The sequence below is a fragment of the Haliotis rufescens genome, unplaced genomic scaffold, assembly GCF_023055435.1.
Source record: "Haliotis rufescens isolate VD_foot unplaced genomic scaffold, xgHalRufe1.0.p SCAF_75, whole genome shotgun sequence".
In the NCBI taxonomy this organism is placed as follows: domain Eukaryota; kingdom Metazoa; phylum Mollusca; class Gastropoda; order Lepetellida; family Haliotidae; genus Haliotis; species Haliotis rufescens.
In genome coordinates, this window is record NW_025964367.1 from 1,312,393 (window position 1) to 1,334,329 (window position 21,937).

At 41.6% G+C, this 21,937-nt stretch overlaps 1 protein-coding gene across 1 annotated transcript in view; it reads right to left on the bottom strand.

The window, feature by feature from the left end:
• Nucleotides 1-18,984, bottom strand: part of LOC124150584 (neuropeptide Y receptor type 5-like) — a 37,356-nt gene extending 18,372 nt beyond the window's left edge. The window contains exon 1 of the mRNA XM_048388610.1: nucleotides 18,910-18,984. The gene's annotated coding sequence lies outside the window, so the exon portion shown is untranslated. The remainder of the gene's footprint in view (nucleotides 1-18,909) is intronic.
• Nucleotides 18,985-21,937: the final 2,953 nt, after the last annotated feature.

The following is a 21,937-nucleotide window of genomic DNA, read 5'->3' on the forward strand; positions in this document are numbered from 1 at the left end:
AACAATTACTGGACTGTATGATCTAGGTGTCAAATAGTAAACAATTACTGGACTGTATAAATCTAGGTGTCAAATAGTAAACAATTACTGGACTGTATAAATCTATGTGTCAAATAGTAAACAATTACTGGACTGTATAAACTAGGTGTCAAATAGTAAACAATTGCATATTTTGTTACCTCCACATTCTAAATCACCAAGTCTAAATATTTCATTGCAACATCCAGTCGGCGACTTCTGCCTAGAACATCTCTCTGAGGATCTTGTAATTACTTCCAGTATATTCAAATAATCAAAATGTATGAGTTGTGTGTTGACCCAAGCCCTGATCACATAAAGCAACGGGCGTCGGTCTGCACAATGAAATCCATCTTATTAATCCAATGGGAACAATAAAGTGCGAAAAGAAAATGCGTTCCGTCAAACGGAAAATATAAATGTTCAAGCTGATGATGTGTTAAAAGTGACGACTGAAACAAAGCTAAAATCCACACTAATTTTCATTGATCTTAAAATGAAGTCACTGTGTTATACAGTTGAAGAGATTTCAAAGGGTAATTTGTTAAACCGTGTAGTCTGGAATTCAAGGAGACAAAACGAAAGCTACGGAACAGGAATGAATGACTATACTTAGCAGAACTTGCTCAAATCGGTTATCTCATAATTTAATTGAATACTGACATTCAGCGCTTAATGTCAATGCTAAGGCTGATGTTGAATTGACAGGCGGACATTTTCTGTGACGTGCAGCCGATATCGGATTATAGTAATTGAATATAGAGATTCAATGACCATTTCCTCACAGTTCATATTTGCAGTATCTGTCACGTGGTAATCTGATTCTTATGTCTGTACTGCAAACACTGCATCAGTAATTAATTTCTTCAGACACCCACGACTTGACAGTGAAATGTTACGCCAACGTTGGCTGAAGATCGTAATTCGGAATGTAACGAAATCAACGGGTTTCGCGTGGTGCAGTAATCTTTTTATTACTTCTCTTTTTAAACAAACATTATGTGTTTTCAGATTTGCGGGAGTCACTGAGTATTTAATCTGTTTTATCGGCATTGTAAAATACAAACGATATTACTCATATTCCGAGTCACTCCAGATCGGGGCGGTCGGGTAGCCTAGTGGTCAAAGCGTTCGCTCATCACGCAGAAGACCCGGGTTCGATTCCCGACATGGGTACAATGTGTGAAGCTCATTTCTGGTGTCCCCCGCCGTGATATTGCTGGAATATTGCTAAAAGCGGCGTAAAACCATACTCACTCACTCACTCCAGATCAGCGGTCCCTGTCACCACAAAAAGACACAAATGCACTTCCATGTATTGGAAGCGCAAGATGAGGCATCATCTCAAAGCCAGGTGTGTACAGATGGAGTGAGTGAGATGGGTTTACGACGCTTAATCAGTATTCTATGTACGTCACGGTGTGCCACGTGCAGAGCCGGGGTCGATCCCGAAAATTTGGTAAATTAAGTGAAGCCGATTTTTTGTGAAACCCGTTGTGGTGGTGCTACAATATTGTCAACAGCGGTGTAAAACTATACTCACTCACTCATTCACGGGCAAGGGGGCAGTCCGAAGTCATACAGGCCTGGGCAGGTCTTGGGTTCGAACCACAAAAACCGGATAATGACACGCATCATGAATCTCAATTTACAGATGAATCTGAAGGAATAAATAATTCCGAGAACGAACAGACTTAAGTGTAACATTTTTTTTGTTTATAATACAGTATGACTATATATGACACATTTAACAGATTAGTTTTGTCAATTCGACTTCTGAAAGTTCACAAACACTACAACAGATACGTCCTTCAACACTTCTGATCGACAAAGAACATGGAGCTAACATATCCAATCCAACCTACCTACAATGCTAGGGGATGTGATTGCACCTAACGATGTCCACTCAGGAATTCACAGAACCTTGAATCAGTTGATGATGAAAGCATCCCCGGGTCGTGTACTGCTATCCAGCCGATGAGTGCCCATTATATATAAGCTAAACACTAATATCCCGTCCGTCTACCTGACTGCAGGACAATAGCTACACAGTGTTTACCAGGCGCTACAGCAAAAGTTCATTAAAACACTCGGACACAAGACCTCGTTGTCCCCTTTTATGTACACACATCTCCGATCGATGCCATTTATACAAAGCACGTTATAACAATACAACACAAAGGATTCCCTCATCCCTATTGTTATTGGATGTGCGCCTGTTTCATGTGAGAAGATGTGAAGGCATGTTCCAGGTCTTCAGTATTTAACTATAGTCCTTTGGTTAATGAATGGATTGGGACTTTGACGGCCTGTGATAACGGTAAAGTAGTACATGCTCAACAGTTATTGGCGTACGTGAATTTGAGATCGATTCTAGGTTGTTGGAGTCTATCTGCAGCTGCTTCAGAACATGTGTATGGAAAGTTTCTGAATATAATAACTTTTCAGCTTAAATATCTAACCATATGAGTACAATTCAAGACACAAATATATAGCCTTAATCAGCGGCTAATCCACTTGAGTGTATTAGATAAGAAAGATCTGCTAAAAGTCCATTGTACGTTTAAAAACACACTGGACATATTCACTTTATTTGCCCCGAATCGAAGTGAATACAATTTCATATTCACCCTAGTTTCCATGTGAGGGTGTGGATAAAATAACATATTCACCTTATTTGACCTGTGTGGATGTGAATAAAATTTCATATTTACCCTAGTTGCTACGTGAGGGTGTGGATAAATTTAATATTTACTTTAATTGACCTGTGTGGAAGTGAATAAGATTTCATATTCACCCAAGCTGCTATGTGAGGATGTGGATAAAATTACATATTCGCCTTATTTGACCTGTGTGGATGTGAATAAAATTCCATATTCACCCTAGTTTTCATGTGAGAGTGTGGGTAAAATTATATATTCACCTTATTTGACCTGAGTGGATGTGAATACAATTTGATTGTTTGGAGACGCGGCTATCGGAGTCTACTACACCCACCACACAGCACGTTCTCACGGCTCCGTCTACGTGTATTACTCTGGAAATAATTGAGACTTACGTGTATGACGCTTAAAACATCAATAATGGTTCTGGAATTACTGACATTTCAGTCAAGCTGACGCAGATAATCATAACCTAGATATAGTGTAGTATACCTAGATATTGCAACATAATAGTCACATTGAAGACACAAATAAACATCAGCTCTACCCAAGAACCTTAGATGGTCCTAATGGGCTGAAGTTATACATCATGGATGTAATTTAACTTATCGTAAATTAAGCTATCGTCCAAAAGACTAGACTGAGATACGGTTGTGAAACGTACATAGCTCACCAGAACACACACGTTCCTTCGCTATACACGCAAGTTCCATGGCTCACCATTAAGCACGCACTTGCCATGGCTCACCAGTAAACACGCACTTGCCATGGCGCACCAGTAAACACGCATTTGCCATGGCGCACCAGTAAACACGCACGTTCCATGCCAGAACACCTGATGAATGAAGAAGGAAGAAGAAGCAAAGATCCTTGTGCACGGTATTTGCGAGCCCCCAAGGACTTTTTCTGATTACGTTTTTATTATCAATCCAACTAATCATAAATTAAGTTTCACATTTGAGAGCATTTCTGTTTACACTTAGAGGGTCAAATGAACATATCTTGTCAAGTTAATATTGACAATGCTATGCCCAGTGAGACGACTCAATCAAGCACCATCTTGTTACTGTCACGTTATTTCCATTCCCTCCAGTAGTTTGACGGTAATACTATGAAACCCTGCTAGGACACAATCACATTGTTACAATAGACGACTTTGTGGAGTAATAAGCTGCCACTCAAAAGAAAAGTATACACTTGATGACTCGATTTGACCCAAAAATTACAAACGTTTTCAAAATTTACAAGGTTGAAAACGATCACCGAAACACTACAAATTTGAGGCCCAAAACACGTTGAACATGCTGTAATAGTATATGCATCGATGGGTAGAGAGAGGGAGGGAGGAGAAAGAGGTGGAGAGAGGGAGAGAGAGAGGGGGTAAAGGGTGGGAGTGAGAGTGAGCGAGGACGGAAGAGAAAGGGAGAGAGATAGGGGGAGAGAGGGAGGGAAGGATAGAGGGAGAGAGAGGTGAGATGTTGGGAGGGAGAGAGAGAGTGAGAAAGGGAGAGAGATAGGGGAGGGAAGGAGGGAGGGTGGGAGGGATAGAGAAAGAGAGAGAGAGGAGAAAGAGAGGGGAGGGAGGGAGAAAAGGATGGAAGGATAGAGGGAGGGAGAAAGAGAGAGGGAGAGTGAGGGAGAGGGGGAAGCATATTTTACAAACATGACAAAAACTAACTGAAAACCAATTCAGGGACGCGTGAGCAATAATCAGTTCTTGATACAAGACCTTAGTCATTTGTCTGAGTGATATGGAACCCGAATTCCCAGTGTGCTTGAGCAACACGTGTTGGTTTGCAGTATTTCAAGTGTACCCAGTGAGCACGCGAAGAATGAGTGCACCGAAATGACAATTATATGAAAATCCATGCAACAAGCCCTTCTGGTTGGAAGTTCCCACAAACACAGCAAACTACCTCACGTAATAATATTCTGATCAAGATACGGAAATGATGTTTGTTTGGTCGGAAGCTGCAAGCTACCGTCTCAAAGAGCCCGGTGTGCATGGCGCCACGTGTTCCGATTTCCTCAGGCTGAGCCTGCTTGGAAGTGTTTTCTCTTCGAGTTCTATTATTTTTTCGGTGACTGACGTTTCTTTTGTGGCTTTCTCACCTACAATGTCACCAAGAACGTTCCTCTTAACTATTGGTTCCAGAGAGCGCATCCTCTCTTTCTTTTGGAATATGCTCGTTGTAAACTTTGCCAAGGCTTTCGCCTAAATGTCTGAAAAAAATTGGCAGGTTCAAACACATTCGCATAATATGGGAAACTCCCTGATTATATTTATATTCCCTGAATATATGTCCATTGAAGCAACCTAAATTGCCATGGCGCCATAAGCGACAGGGATGCACCCAGCACGTAAGAGCTGATCCAATAAGACAAAATAGGTAGAATGTTCTGTCCAGGAGCCCAAGTAAGTGAGTGAGTATGGTTTTACGCCGCTTTTAGCAATATTCCAGCAATATCACGGCGGGGGACACCAGAAATGGGCTTCACACATTGTACCCATTCGGGAATCGAACCCGGGTGTTCGGCGTGACGAGCGAACGCTGAGAGTCCAAGAATCCTGATGGTTGCGATGTCATGCAACTCTTATGAATACGTCATGGCAGTTTCCCCAGAGCCAGAGCTAGCCAGTAAACTACACGACTCGGGCTTTGCGGAGTTAAGCTAAGCCATCGTTCATGAAGCCAAAGAACCATTGTAATGGTAATTGGTGAGATGCATCCCGTTTGCCATCACTGGGTAGAAGCTGTGTTGCGAGTGCTGTGACTTCAGCTCTACACACAGAATTGATGAGATCTGTCAGTCGTCTTTCTTCACCCCAAAATGCCGATATTGGATGAGTGCTGGAATTCATGGTACTCTGCCCCTAGCCCTAGCCCTCAAGGGTTGGAATAGGTCTTCAGCAACCCAGGCTTGCCGTTAAAGGTGACTGACTATGCTTGTCGTAAAAGGCGACTAACGAGATCTGGTGGTCAGGCTCGGTGACTTGGTTGATGGACTTACGACAAGCATGAGGTGCTGAAGACCAAACCTGACCGGATCTTAACGTTGTGGCGGCTTGTAGTACTACCATTATATGTCCGTGAGACTGTGGCTTGAAGGTGGGGAAAGCCATCCTTGGTTCTTAATCATTGGAGACAGATCCATGTCATGTTCATGACCGCAGTCGCTTCGGGCGATGGAAGTGGAGCGAAAAAAGGGAGTCAATTAGTAACCAGTGCCACCTTTTATGCAATGTAATAGGAAAACGTCCATTTCGATTGATAGCTTTGTAACCGATCTGAATTTAACATTTGTAACCTTGGGATTTGTTTATGTAGACTGGAACCTTTACAAGGTAACGTCAGGAGTGTCAATGTTCGATTAAGATGGTGTTTGTTCACTGGACCTGCAGACTCGCTCCGTATTTATACTAACATAAACTCGTCCGTGAAAAAAAAGCGGATATTACGATCTGGTGTGCGTGTTATAAGAAGCCACTCACATGAAACTGCGTGATACCAAATTGATTCTAAATCTGCAATTCATTCTTACCCCAGACAGGCTTGGTTTGTGAGTCACAGTATAACAAATGAGCTAAGAGGTTTGTTGTTTAACGCCGCACGCAGCAGACTCCCAGCTATAGGAGGACTGCCTGTACGTAATTGAGTCTGGACCAGGCAATCCAGTGATCGATGAACAACGATCGGTTGGTTGGTTTGTTGTTTAACGCCGCACTCAGCAATATTCCAGCTATATGACGGCGGTCTGTAAATAATCGAATCTGGACCAGACAATCCAGTTAGCATCATGAGCATCGATCCACGCAATTGGGATCGATGACATGCATCAACCAAGTCATCGAGCCTGACCACCCGATCCCGTTAGTCGCCTCTTGCGACAAATAGTCACCTTTTACGGCAAGCATGGGCTGAAGACCTATTCTACCCCGGAGTCTTCACAACGATGGGGGAACGATCACATGCAATCAGCCAAGTCACTGAGACTGAACACCCGATCCATTTGGTCGACACTTACGACAAGAACAAGTTGCTGGGGACCTATTCGTACCCGGAGTCCCCCAGTGAGGAATTATGGATTATATATCCGGAATGAAAGAAACGTTTACAGCCCCGAGGATAGGCGTGGGACCTAATACGTTAATTTCACGAGGGACATACGTATAATCTGTAATTTCGAGTGTCGAGTGGGTTATTTTTATTACTACCGAAATTCATCTTATGTGGCCCTCTTTCACTTATGTTTTTATACGAGGCCGTTGAGCAAATAGTCATACACTTAATGAAATGGTTGAAAAGGCAGAATATAGAACTGTGAATAATTCTGTTTGTCCATTTAATAACCAAACACTTGAGGATAATCCGTAACAAATACATGACTCTTACTTTAACTGTACAGGGGCATGGGTGGCCCAGTCGTCTAAGGCGCCGCAATTAGCTGTGCACAGTTGCGTCCCTTGGGCTCACCAGAAACCTATGATTGTGTGTTTCAAGGTTTGTCAGCACCGTACCCGTGGGTTTCACCGAAGTTATGAACATCTGAACCTGCATCACTTCGGGCTTTCCTCCCACATGAAGCTGACACGCCGTTATATAACTGGAATACTGTTAAAAGCGGCGTTAAACCCAACTGACTCACTCACATTTACTGTATCGGTGAAACAAAACATGACAAGAATCGTCGACCACTACCAAAACAAAAGTTGTACGAATGGAATTTGGACAGGTTGATAAAGGCTTGCATTCTATTAGATTTGAAGAATCTGACGTCTAACGTCTACGTCAACACCAAGGAAGTAACACCATAATACTAATCAACATCATGTTAGTGGTAATAAGGGGCGGTCGGGTAGCCTAGTGGTTAAAGCGTTGGCTCGTCACGCCGAAGACCCGGGTTCGATTCCCGACATGGGTACAATGTGTGAAGCCCATTTCTGGTGTCCCCCGCCGTGATATTGCTGGAATATTGCTAAAAGCGGCGTAAAACCATACTCACTCACTCACTCACTAGTGGTAATAAGTATTAAAAACAACTTTCAATCGAATAGATACAATTTCCTCCTTCGCATTAACGTGATCTGACGTCACCTGTTTTTGACCACCTTACACCTGATCAGTGACAGCCAATGTGTTTGTGGAAATATTATTCGAAAATTTCATTTGAAGTTCGGATTATGTGATGCAGTGCTGGTTTGGTAATTCGTTGTCTTTTGTCTTTATTTGTTGTTTAACGCCGCTCTCAGCAATATTCCAGCTGTATGACGGCGGTCTGTAAGTAATCGAGTCTGGACCAGACAACCCAGTGATTGACAACATGAGCATCGATCCACGCAATTGGGATCGATGACATGCATCAACCAAGTCAGCGAGCCTGACAACCGGTCCCGTTAGTCGCCTCTTACGACAAGCTAAGTCGCTTTTTACGGCAAGCATGGGTTGCTGAAGGCCTATTCTACCTCGGATCGTTACGGGCCGGTTTCCCGAAATTTCAGGGAAAGAGTCACGAAAACAGGCGACAAGTTTTTAATCCAACAGTTGTCCTCTAGTGCGAATTCTTTGCCAAGATTCCGAAGTCAGCGGAGCATGCTTGTTTAGTTGTGTTATGACCTGACCTGGGCTAGTTAAGTTGCATATGAATATGTCAAGCATAAACTTCTCTAGAAAATAAATTATTTAATTTGTCACTTTTCAGGGAGACGAGCGAGGCCATCGTGGATTGTGTGTTTACATTCTACAGTTGTCTTGATCTATGTTTCAGTATTGTTTGTATGTTTAAACATGATAATTATTACAAATTAATACAAATTCAATGTTTGTGATTCATGAGTGAGTGAGTGAGTGAGTGAGTGAGTTGGGTTTAACGCTGCTTTTAACAGTATTCCAGTTATATCACGGCGTGTCAGCTTAATGTGGGAGGAAAGCCCGAAGTGATGCAGGTCTCAGACGTTTACCACTTCGGTGAAACCCACGAGCACGGGTTGTGATTCATGAATACAAATTCAATGTTGTGATTCATGAATACAAATTCAATGTTGTGATTCATATCTAATGTCACCACTGGGACAAATACACAACTACGACTACTGTGTATTTAGTGTCTTTTCGCTAGCCTCGGGCCAAGGACATGGGCACAGTGATTGTATTGCTGGTTGCAGATTTTTGAATAATGAATGCAAAGCAGTACCGTCGTAACTTCTCGGTCAATTCAATTACGTAATTTATCGTGTATCCAATCACATTACAGGAAAGTGTTATTTTCCCTCTGAGATATTACCGAAAAGTTGAGCCCCATCTCTTTCTCATTTGGGTAATAATGTTCTGTTATAACTGTTTCTGTGAACCAGAGTAATTCATCAATCAAATAATCCACCATTAGCCCTGATTGTGAGCTCTTATCAGCACCATAGCCTTATGGTGGTTTGATTAATAAATTACCCTGGTTCATGGAGACAGTAAAAACAGATACATATAAAACGCCAGCTCCATTTTCGATCATCCGTCGAGACATTCCAGTGGGCCTAAAATTCAAAGTAGCCGTTAAAATCTTTGCAAGAATCACTGAAAATCATTGATGACACCAGATGTTTGCGAGAATGCATACCCAGTTTATTTATTTGACACATACAAGTACTGTTTTTTGCAGACACTGTATTTTCACAAAACATTGAACTTGAATGTTTCTTCATGGTGAAGCCGGCCTAACGTTATGCATGTTTCCACATGAAATACAACCAATTGAACCGATTCGCAAGCATCATAAGTACATTTAACTTCATAATTATTCACATATAAGTGTGATGGGTAGCCACATACGTAAAGCTCTGGCTCGTCACAATATAGAGCCTGGTCCGATTCCCCATAAAGGTGCAATATATAAAACTCCTTTATATATTTTCTGTCCCACCCCCGTAATATGGATGGATGTGCCCAATGTCTGACTGACACATTGACTGACTCATATTAAGATGTCAAATCCACTACAGATGTAAAGGCAATATCGTTAACCCATGGAAGCAACGTGAAAATTGCCCTCGATTGATCCCCTCTCTGCCGTTGCATATACATGTATTCGTCCGATAGATTGAGCTCGGTGGTTATTAACCGAGTTTTGATGGTGTCAACATGTTTGCAAACCTTACGCTTGCTGTGTGACACACTGTACTATAACACAACAATCAAAACCATTTCTTTCATGTCCCTACTCCGGTAGCAATCTGAGTTCCGTTTATGACCATGTAGTGAATATTGTTCAAGTGACATTAAGCCCCTGCCTATCTCTCTATGTAGGTTCTTCAGTATATCATTCGTTCCCTCATAGCCGCTTCCTGCTGCGGGGATGATCATTGCCTCGTTATTGACCTCACCGCACCAGCTGCAGGCCCTGGCGTCACTTATGAGAAGCCATAAACACACGACTTTCTGACACTGTCAAACACTAAACCCGCTGACAGAAACAAATCAGTTGTGAACATTTACTGACTCGTGTTAATCCCACGGGATGTGTTAGCATACATCGATACAATGTACTACAGACCTAAAACAACTGGTGATGATGTTCGATATGAACGTACAAATACAATAAAGTGTAGTTATTGTGCAGATAGCTCATCCTCCTACAGTGGAGGTTTAATTGCCTGCCATGTGTCTGCACACGTTAGTAATCTGTAAGCAAGTGTTGTACATGTTTTGCAATAACCGAGTGTCCTATTTCGTAAAGAAATCCCAGCCTGCTGTTTTGTGCATAAGGTTTTGTACTTTCGAAAAGACGTGGCAGTCACTGCAGAAATTTCAGCAGTAGACGGAAAGCAAGATTCGTACAACGGATGATGGGGGAGGAAAGCCTAACGTGATGCACCTCAGACGTTTACCATCTGCTTAAACCCACGAGCACGTTTGTCTGGGCAAATCAGGGATTCGAACCTGTTACCTTTGTAATGAAGTTTCTGCACATTGTTATCCATTAAACAACTATCGTTTCGTGTTACATGTATCCACACATGTTGCGTCAGGTGTACATTATAATATCGAGCTGGAGCATTTGGGGGTTCGTTATATAAACTCAAGGGCAAAAGAAATGCTGGCTTCTAATATTCGCATCTAATAAAGACATATGAAAAATTATGTCAACAGATATCATTTATTTTACAGAAACAACAATAGACATCAGGTTTACGAACTCTGACAGCCACGTGATGATATGTTCAGGAGTTATGAGCATTTTTGGAAGAGGTGTTTGAATGTCCATAATTCGATCATGTTCTTTTTCTTGTTGTCAAATAATAACACACCTGAAAATCACAATTAATCGTCAATATCGAGTGTGTCCACCTCTAGCACGAATGCACTCCCTGACACGACGTCGTACTGATGTTACCAGTCTCCTCACAATAGCTGGAGTGAAAAGACGCCACTCTTCTTGCAGTGCCTGCGTCAAGGTCTGTCTGTCATGTGGGGGATGCTGATGTTGCCGAATACGTCTCCCAAGATGGTCCCAGAGGTGTTCTATTGGATTCATGTCAGGGGATCGGGCTGGCCACGGGAGAACTTGTATATTGTTTGCATTCAAAAGGTCTCTTGTAACACGTGCAGAATGTGGATAGGCGTTATCCTGTTGCAACAGCGTTCTGGGATTATTCTGCAGGAATGGAAGTACGGCTGGTGTAATGACCTGGTTGATATAGCCGTTAGCGTTGAGGTTACCATTTATAACCACCAGGTCGGTCTTGGTGTCACCGCAAATACCGCCCCAGATCATCACACTGCCAACGCCATGGGGGTGCACTTCCTGAACGCAGCAACGTGACGTACGTTCGCCTCTACGTCGGTAAACTCGCAATCGGCCGTCAGCACTGAAAACCTGGAACCTACTCTCATCGGTAAACAGCACCCTATCCCAATGTCATCTTTGCCAGCGTTGCACTGTACGAGCCCACCTCAATCTGTTGAGTCTATGTTGTCGGGTCAAGGTCATTCCCCACAAAGGTCGATAAGCTCTCAAACCAAAATGGCGGAGACGTCGGGCTACAGTCCTTCTGCTGACGGTGTGTTGGAAAGCATTTTGTGCTGATGACGTCACAGTGAGGAATCTGGTACGTAGGTGCAACATACGCAAATAGCGGTCTTCGTTGGGCGTGGTTACTCGTGGTCTTCCACTTCGTGGTTTGTCTGATGTCCGGCCAATATCTCTAAAACGTTTCACCAGTCTCTCGATGGTGGTTTTGTGACAGTTGATGATTTCTGCAACTTTGGTCTGAGTTTCACCCATCTGCAACATTCCTATTGCTCTCTCTGGCTGCTCAGACGTCAAACGTGGCATTCTTGTAGGTGAAATCTAAACGATTCAATGCTATAGAAGGTTTCTGTGAACAATTTATACCTAAATCTAAATTTTCCTTAATATGCATTTTACAAAAAGAGGGAAAAAACGTATTTCTCCGAAAATCACGTGCTGCAGAGTCGCCACGTCCCCTAGGAAATAATTGGCGCGTTTGGGAGAATGTTTTTATATGGTATTGAATCATGGTTTTAGGTTTTGATCAAAACTGTGTCAACAATTATAAAACCAGCGTTTCTTTTGCCCGTGAGTTTAGTCAGGGGCGAAGATCCGGGTTAGAATTGGTCTTCGTCAGCCCATGCTTGCCGTAAAAGGCGTCTATCGGGGTTGGGTGGTCAGACTCACTGACTTGGTTGACACATGTCATCGTATCCCAATTGCGTAGATCAATGCTAAAGATGTCAATCACTGGATTGTTTGGTCCAGACTAGATTATTCACAAACCGCCGTCAAACAGCTTGAATATTGCTGAGTGCAGAGTTTAAGAACAAAGAAACAAACAATGTTTCAAATTCAAACTTCGTAAAACTCTATAACAATAGCGATGATGACAATGGCCGTTAGCAAAATAAAACTTCAACAGTGGAAATCATTAGCTCAGAATATACTAATAGGACAGTACTTGAATTCATTTGGCTGCGCTCCATCAACAGAATGGATGCAAGGCCTGAGTCTCCCTATGTTTCAACCGTGCGTAATACTGGATCTGTTTACCAGTCATTTCCAACGAGAACGGATGCACTCACAGAACGCTTGACATGCTAACTACCATGGGACTGCATGTCTGTCGTGGCAGGAAGAACGGTAAACCAAGTCTGTCACAAAAAAGGCACCCAGATATCACTATGTCATTGTGCCTGTCGTAGAGCTCTTCCAGTTCATCAGACAGCCATCGCACTCCCAGGGGTGATGAAGTTATTTTCTTATCTTAAAATGTTTCCAACTGACAGTGCCATTAGTTCATGCTTTTCGTGAATGATGAATATTTCATATTCAGATAATTGGATGTCGGCATGACATGTTGTGACATTTTGAACTTAAGGAAACGCGTTCAGACTTAATGTTGAACTTTGCTGTACCGTTCAGATATTGTAAATATATTTGTCTTATAACTAGCAATCACCGCTGAGCACTGGAAATGATGGCTGAATTTAAAACAAAAAGGGCCTAATAATTTCTTATGTGAATGTGGTATAGCATTTCGACTTCCTGGTGCGGTTCTACAGAAGCACGTACCAAAACTGTAAACTACGGTTATAACGAACTCAAAGGGACCACTTATTTTAGTTCGTAATAACCGTAGTTCGTTATAAGCATATACACAGCATATATACACCAAATGGCCGGGACTAAAATAAGTTCGTTATATCCGTCAGTTCGTTATAAGCGTGTTCGTTATAAACGTAGTTTACTGTACTACCAAACAAACACTTATTGTATTCATTGGCTGTGCATTGTACAATTAAACGTTAATAACACGTATCCGAGGCACGAGACAAACGAGAGCAATACGATCGTTTTAATAATTTGTATTTAACATAAAAGTTGTCACGATAATTGTTGTAAATAAACATATCCAACGAACCAGTATTGTTGTGTGGATTAATGACGGACACTTCCTTAATGCCATCTACAAATAATCTTGAATCATATGCCTGTTTTGATAAACAGACAAATATTCGATTTGATGCATGCATGTTGATTCGTTATTTAATCATGGAATTCCTCTGTCACTGTGTTACCTTTGACCCTATGTTGAGTCCGACTATTCTCTGGTGCCGCTGTTACGTTAGTTGCACATGGTAACGTTAACCCAAACATCAAAACCCAATGTTAGGTTTTTTTTAATATTAAATCACTTTCAGAAACACTTCTAAACGAGCGATTCAGTCGCACAGCTTCGTTTAAAGTAATTGGTGCTATACGAAGCTATTACAACGAAGGCCCCTAACATGAATCATAAGCATAATCATTTGAGTGGGCCTAACAATTTATCAATGAATAAAGATCAGTCTTGACCCTGATCACGTTGTCGGGGGAATTCCCTGAAATACGGGTAATTATAACAGTACAACTGCTAGCCCGAAGTCTATTAACGCAGAAGATTGCTTCCACTCCTGTCATTGCAAAACGGTATCTCGCACAATACAAGGCTAATAAATTGAGTATTTCGGAGTCTTCGACAATTGTCGTCAAGTAGACAGGGTTGAGAGGGTCCTTAGCGGCGGTGTGGAGGTCGATCCATCTCCGGACCATGTCTCCTTGGTAAAGTCAGTATCGCTATATGGATTCTTGCAGGCGTGTACAACACTCAGTCACACGCTGTACCCCCGGAATCGGAGGAGACATCTTCTCGTAGAACACCTGGTGTCAGGCACATGATTGGGGGATCCTGTGTATTGGTTAGTGCGTTATGCCTTTGTCATGAAATCTGACTGTAGCCCTGCGTGAATAACATGACGCTATTCATTTGAAAACAAACCATGACATAACATTACTACTACTACTACTACTACTACTACTACTACTACTACTACTACTACTACTACTACTACTACCAGGACCGCCTCCGTGGTCTAGTGGTAGAGCGTCCGCCCGGAGAGCGGAAAGTCCGGGGTTCGATCCCCGGCCGCGTCATACCAAAAGACTTTAAAAAATGGTACTTGTTGGTACCCTGTCTGGCGCTAAAGGGGCTAAAACAAGGACTGGTCGGCTCGGTGTCAGTATACTGTGTCTGAGTGGGGTATTCGTGTTAAACTGCCTCATGGTATCTCAGTGAGCTAGCACTATAAATCGGCATCGACCACACAAACACGCACACGTACATGCACGTCGCTATATAAGTGCAATAATCTTGGACCCAATTTCCCCTCACCTCACTACTACTACTACTACTGCTATGAATACTAACACTACTACTACTGCTGCTGCTACTACTTATATTTTTATGAAGCCCTGTACTCTATGCAAAAGCATGCTCTAAGCGATTAGACATTATTAAACCAGCCATTGGATCAATGTGCACTCGATAGTCACTCTCAGCTCCCTGTGGAGTATACAACCCAAACTGCCCGTGAGGCGCCAGAAGGTTCACAGTCACGTTACCATCTCATCCTACCGGGTACCCAGTACCGGCTGAGTGAATAGAGGCACATTACTAACAAAGTCACTTGCCTAAGGAGACACCACATGTGCTACATGTGCTTCAGTGGTGGGCATGACCGAAGCACCAGAAACTTTCAGTCGAGCTGGTCAGAACACGGTCACCGATCCAAAGACTCACCACGACGACGTTTCCACTACATTGTGGACATCTGTTGTATGATTTATGATGCATAATGCATAATGCATATATTCAATAATATTCATGAAACGGTGAAAAAGAAACTGTACCTTTCAGCTGATTTATGAAAATATCTTAAGTTATCGATACTATGTCCAAAACATAGAAATGTACTGGCGCTAAGTCAGCACTCAAAGAATACTTCTATATACGTTTAGTTTTTATGTAATAATTCATTTTCAACTCTTAAATATTAAAAACATATTTCGCATAATACACAACTGCCAATGAGTATCTTTGACATCTTATCTTTGAAAATCTATAATTTTCCTTTTTTTCGGCACAAATTTACATTTCAAACATTTCAAGAGGCTATGTGATTGCAAATTCATTTCCTACCCCAGTCTTCATCGAAACAATTGATTATTTTACAAAATTACCCAGCCACAGATTACTTTTTACAAACAGTTGCATGATTGACTTTTAAATATGCCAAAAAGCGAACCGATGCCTTAAATTAACGTAACATTTTCAGTCAAAATCAGTATCCTAAAATGTCCCACAATATTTCAAATTTCAGGAACCACCAACAGTTGCGTCTTCGAATATGCTGTTCAACTATGGGAATGTGTTGTAGAAAGTGGGCTTGGCGGCTCATGATGTAAATTCTTCTACTTGGGGCGGCCAAGATCCGTCATACTGCTAACAACCTGTTGGTCATAAAATATTATGCAAAGCAAATAGGGGATATTTGGTTTTGAGGTGAAACTACAGGGAAATCAAGATCCCAAACACAATAGTCTCACAGGCATGAAGCACGTGACTTTAGATAGCACGTACAAGGAGCAGTATGCCAGATTTACTATGCCACTCAGACTCGGGTTGTGAGCACAAACACTCAAAGACACTTTGTTAAACACATTTACTTATTGAGGAAGCAACATCATTAATCCTACGAAATTTACAACGCGCTGCCATCGTTCTGAGCTGAAGGTATTGCTCTTGGGCGGCGTCGATCATCGACGTTATGTGTTTGTTGGTTTCGGGGTAACATTCCGCTGAGTTTGGGAACAATATTCTGACGTGTGCCCACCTGCACACATGCCTAGGGAACGTAAACGTTCATTAAGAAAACGGTTGCAAACTGTCAGTCAGGCAAGAAACCGGTTGCAACAGACACATGGTGTAAGAGTACGTGCCCAAATGGTGCGACATCGTCGAAATCGTCGTTCACGTGTCATCCCATAAAATACTGCACATCATTTGAATCAGAGGAGTCAGTAGTATAAGGAACGTCATCACTGGGATAACCGACGTCATATTTTCTGACGAATCGGCTTCTATTACCGAAGGATTCGAGTTAGGAGACGTCCTAATGAGCGTTTTATGGACTTTAACGTTGAACAGCATGGTCGTGTTCGGGATGGGTCCTTCATGGTCAGTTATGGTATAACAATGGCTGGTCGAATTGTGCTCCATATTTTCCATGGCAGGTTCACATGTCAATACTATCTGGACAACACCATTGCACAACGTGTTGGGCAACGTTTCATCTTTCAAGATAATAAAGCACATGCTCATCTTGACAGTATTGTGACCCAATTCCTCCAACAGCAAACATCCATGGCATGTCATGACCGGCACTCAGTCCTGACCTTTCCCCCACTGAACACATCTTGGATGTCATGGTCAGACGTGTACTTCAACGTCAAAATCCACCCACAACTCTCAGTGAACTCGGCGTTGCTCTCACTGATGAAACATGAGAGAAGCTGACATTGGTCGGCACTCATCAGAAGCATGCCTCTGGCCAACAGATATGGTTTTACCCGAGTTTAATGACGATGGCACAAAATACAAATTTCGAATTTGATCCCCGACCTCTTTAACGACCTTGAACGCCATGATCTTAACACATCAACCAGTCGAATCCATTAGATCTGCTTGCTTACTCCATTGGGAGATATGATCATATCATTTCCATTTGCCATTACCATGTAGTTCGGAAGATATGTCTTGATGACTCCCACTATACACTGCTTTTTTGGCATAGTATATTATTGTCATAGGTGCCAATTTGACAATGCATCAGGTGTTCACATATGTACCAAAATATCGTGAGTAGCCTCCTACCAATTGGGATGACAACTTTAAAGTCATTATGGATGCTGTCGAAGTATATGCCACAACTTGGCTAATTGAGAAGAGGAACCTGTTGAATGTAGGTGACGTTGGTGAAGTCGGTGTGTGATGTGACTGGTCGAACTCACAAACTAAAAAATGAGGTAACACCATTGAAATAAACCCATTCAATGTAGTTGTTCCCCCTGACAAGGCTCAAATAACATAATCAGTATTATGTAACCATCACTACATTAATTGTTCGATTAAGAAAACTTGGTATATATAAGACATTAAATATTACCACATACAGGACCAGTATGTAAACTGAAGCAGAAAAATGATTCATTTGAATTTGCGCAAACTCATCAAAGAGGGTTCAATTCTGTCAACGCATTTCATTTCATTTTTCAACTTTGTACACCACATTCCCACGTGACAACATTAGGAAAAACTTCAATCGTGACCAATGGGACATTTGTAACTAAATGTGTTTACCGTAGATAAATATATACATATCTTCAGAGGTTCAGGACAGTTTGTCAAAAATGAAAGAAAATGTCATCAGGTTTACTGAGAAAACAGTGTGTGAAATGCTGGAGTAGGCATCCCTATGGGCACCGACTGACCTCCCCTCCTGGCTGACCTCGTCATCCAGGTCAGGCCTGAGGTGTTCACATTTCACAACTTTGGAGGGACAATCTAGTGTGGTCTTTCCATCAAGATTTCAAAGAGCACCAGTGGACTCCTGCTTACAAGTTGTTTGATCAAGGTTACAACACTCAAGGCCTCAGTGAAGCTTTCAAAATATTTTTTGTAGACATGTGTAGGAAATTTCCAAATCGGACGAATCATTGACACAACATATGTCCGATGCAATTTCCTATTTATAATTGTATCATATGTTCCCGCGTTTCGGAATTGCACTATCGACTCCGCCTTTGGTAGATATTTCTTTTGAATATGGAGAGGGTTTTGTCATTTTTGTTTTCAGGTGAACAATTGACTTGCCTTTGCATGTGTTTGTGCCACTGGTGCACTTTTCGCGAAAACAAAGTATCATCATTGTTTCATCGCGAGCACCTGCTCGCGAAAGATGGTATAAACATAAACACATGTTCATGATATTGTCGGAATCGTAAAATGGCCTCTGCTTTTATCAGAGATTTCTCACGAATATGGAAAGGGCTTAGCCATTTTTATTTCCAGATTAACGACTGACTTGCCTTTGCATGTGTTTGTGCCACTGGTGCACATAGTGCCCTTTTCACGAGCACAAGGTATCATCATTGTTTCATCGCGAGCCCTTCTAATCTAAAATTAAACACATGCTCATGATAAAGTCGGAATCGTACAATGGTTTTGTCGCTTGTATTTTCAGATACAATTGTCTGTGTCAACAATAAACCCTTTTAGAAAATGTTTCTGTCATTGTATGATCATATGCACACATGGAATCTGCAATAATACAAAACAACTTACATTTGGCCACCTTATGCCTCTTCAGTTGCAACTACAACTGCATCAATATGTGTCGTTGGTATAATTATAAACGCATTCCCGTTGTGTCAATCAATCCCGAGCTCCAAGCTACAATGCCTCTCATCTGTTACCCCCGCCTTGATGTATAGCTGTTTCATGTCCCATCACCGATGTGAATGACATCAATCAATCATGTTCATTACACGCAAGGCTGTAGGCCTAAATACATAGTACCCGAGTCAACAGCTGGCGTTAAATATGTATAATGTATATCATGGATCAGTTTCTTGCTTTCAAGGCTATAATGAGGGACAAGACATGCTTAGACTCGTTCAATTTAACATTGGCAACTTATTATTAAGATTTCTGTTCATTGTTAATGGTGGTAGTGATAGGGGAGGGGTATGTGTGTGTGTGTGTGTGTGTGTGTGTGTGTGTGTGTGTGTGTGTGTGTGTGTGTGTGTGTGTGTGTGTGTGTGTGTGTGTGTGTGTGTGTGTGTGTGTGTGTGTGTGTTTTCTATTGTGAGGCAGATAAAAACAATATGATACAATTGGCATCTATTTCGGACAAAGTGATTTAGGCAAGTTTAGGAAAGCATTCGCCACATATCAATATTCACCCACGCCAATCATGTTTGTGATCTTTTAACATTTACACTGCTTTGAGTTATTTACTTATCGTTCTGCTTATCGATTTTAAATGGAATAGATATACCATATATATATATACACATACACACATGTACCTCCATATATTCTAAATCTTTGTTGAGAGATAGTCAGAATGTTTTGTTGCAACTAACGTCTTGATATGCCTTGGTGTACCCATGCCCAGGATAAACAGTAATATCTTTACATGTATTTTACTTAACCAATTGTTTTGTACCAGTCAGCTTTATTCACTAAACATTGTCTACACTTATGAATTACCATTTGTCATCAATTACCCAATGTGAAATCATTGGAATTCAGGAATACTGCACTGCGGCGTCAGGCAATACATACGTACATACCTACATTCAAATTGTGCGAAGGGCGGGACAAGCTTACCCTTTTCGCGAACACCTGGTGTCATCGCTGATTGACAGTGGTCCATTCATAATGTTCACGCCTATTTTGCCCTTTACGCCAAATAGAATCTGTTTCGGTGTTTATACTCTTCGCTTCACAATATAAATTCAGTTTGTATGATCCAAAGAGCTATTATATTTGAAACCAGATACATCTTTATCTCAGTCCGACAATACCACTTTTCAATTTGCGCTAAATCAACACACTTACGAAACACAATCACATTTGGTGTTGATAGATTGTCATTTAACATCCAAATTGAATAATACACATTCAGTATGTCTGTTTATTCTCGAACATATAGTAATTGCATCAATGATCGTTGACAGGAATAGTCTCTGAAATCAGAAAACAAATGTCGTTACAATCATTAAACGTCAATGGAAATGTGAAAGAATGAAACAATCTTGTGTGTCAGCGTCTGCAAGTAGGTGGAGTAGCTGTAATTACGCCTACCGTTGCCATTAATCACCAGACCTTGTTTGGAACTTGGTTTATATGAGAAGCAGAATTCTTACACACACACAAATTTGTTTGGTATGATTATGTCTTGTAATAATTTTAGGATGGAAGGTACAGTTACCAAATAAAATATGCTGAAATATCAATTCATTATGACCATATTTCATAATCTATAATTTAAAGTAACCCTCCTTACATTAAAGATAACTATTTAAAGAAAATAGTACTTAAAGACATTGCAACAAACCGAATAATCAGGGGGGGGGGGGGGGGGGAGACTTTATACTGAGAGGGGTGCGAAATATATCCGCCCGGGGGAGATTTTATTTCAGAACAGAATCTCTACCGGTATAAAATCTCCGGGGGAAGAATTTGTACGGGGGAGAGTTTATACCGGGACACCGGCATGGCGTTTCTCCCAGTGAACAGTGATAGGGTTACCTCTGATGAATGAACTTGTAAGGTGAGCAAGTTACAGCTAGGGATTATCGGATTTAAGCTGAAAGAGTTCTCAACCACAAGGAGGATGTAAAGACTTCTCTGCCGGAGGCGGTTCAGCATGCCACTAAGCTATTGCATTCCCCGAATGTCAGGATCCAATTACTAGAGGTGTGAGCAATCCATTACTAGGTCTGTACAAGGAAACACATAGTGGTATGTGGTCAGTTATATGGAATAACAAACACCATGGTATTTCCCTATGCGATATATCATGTACATTCTAATGAACGTTAATGTAAGATATGAGCACAGGCAATAGTAGCTGCTTGAAAGTAATGCATACAGCAAAATTCAATATTTCTTCTTGCTTTAAACCTGTATTGGCACACAGTGTACCAAGGCACTTTGGGCACCGGAAGAGTTGTATTCGAGTCCTTCTGGTGAAACGACTGAAATCAGTTAAAAGAGGGATTTAGTCTCATACACACGTATATATCAATATCGGATGAACCTGAATCCCTCGTGTGTGTGTGTGTGTGTGTGTGTGTGTGTGTGTGTGTGTGTGTGTGCTGGGCAGGTCTGCATGTTTCCATCCAACAACTTCAACTCGACGGGGGATTTATGACTCTAGTAGATAAATATAAGCGCTTATCATCAGTGTTCTTCTCTGACAAAAACGTGATCATTCACAAACCTCCTTTGTAGATGGTCCACAATAACATTTAATGAAACATAAGCGACAAAAACCTTTCCGTATTCGTAACAAATCCCCACAAGCACAGTCCATTGTAAGATTCCGACTACATCATAAGAATGTGTTTATTAACCGCTATCAGATAGTGGGGAAACAAGGTGTTCGCGAAATGGTGAGCATATCCTGCCTAACCGTTTGGGGTGTGTATTGAAGGTAGATGTGTTCTATGATCACGCCAGTACACGTATATCGTCACATGAAATGTCTCAAAACTTAAAGAATTATTTTTACATACCATCTTGTCTGGCTATAATCGATCGTTGACCTTGAAATATACGTTTGAAATGCTGACAACGACAC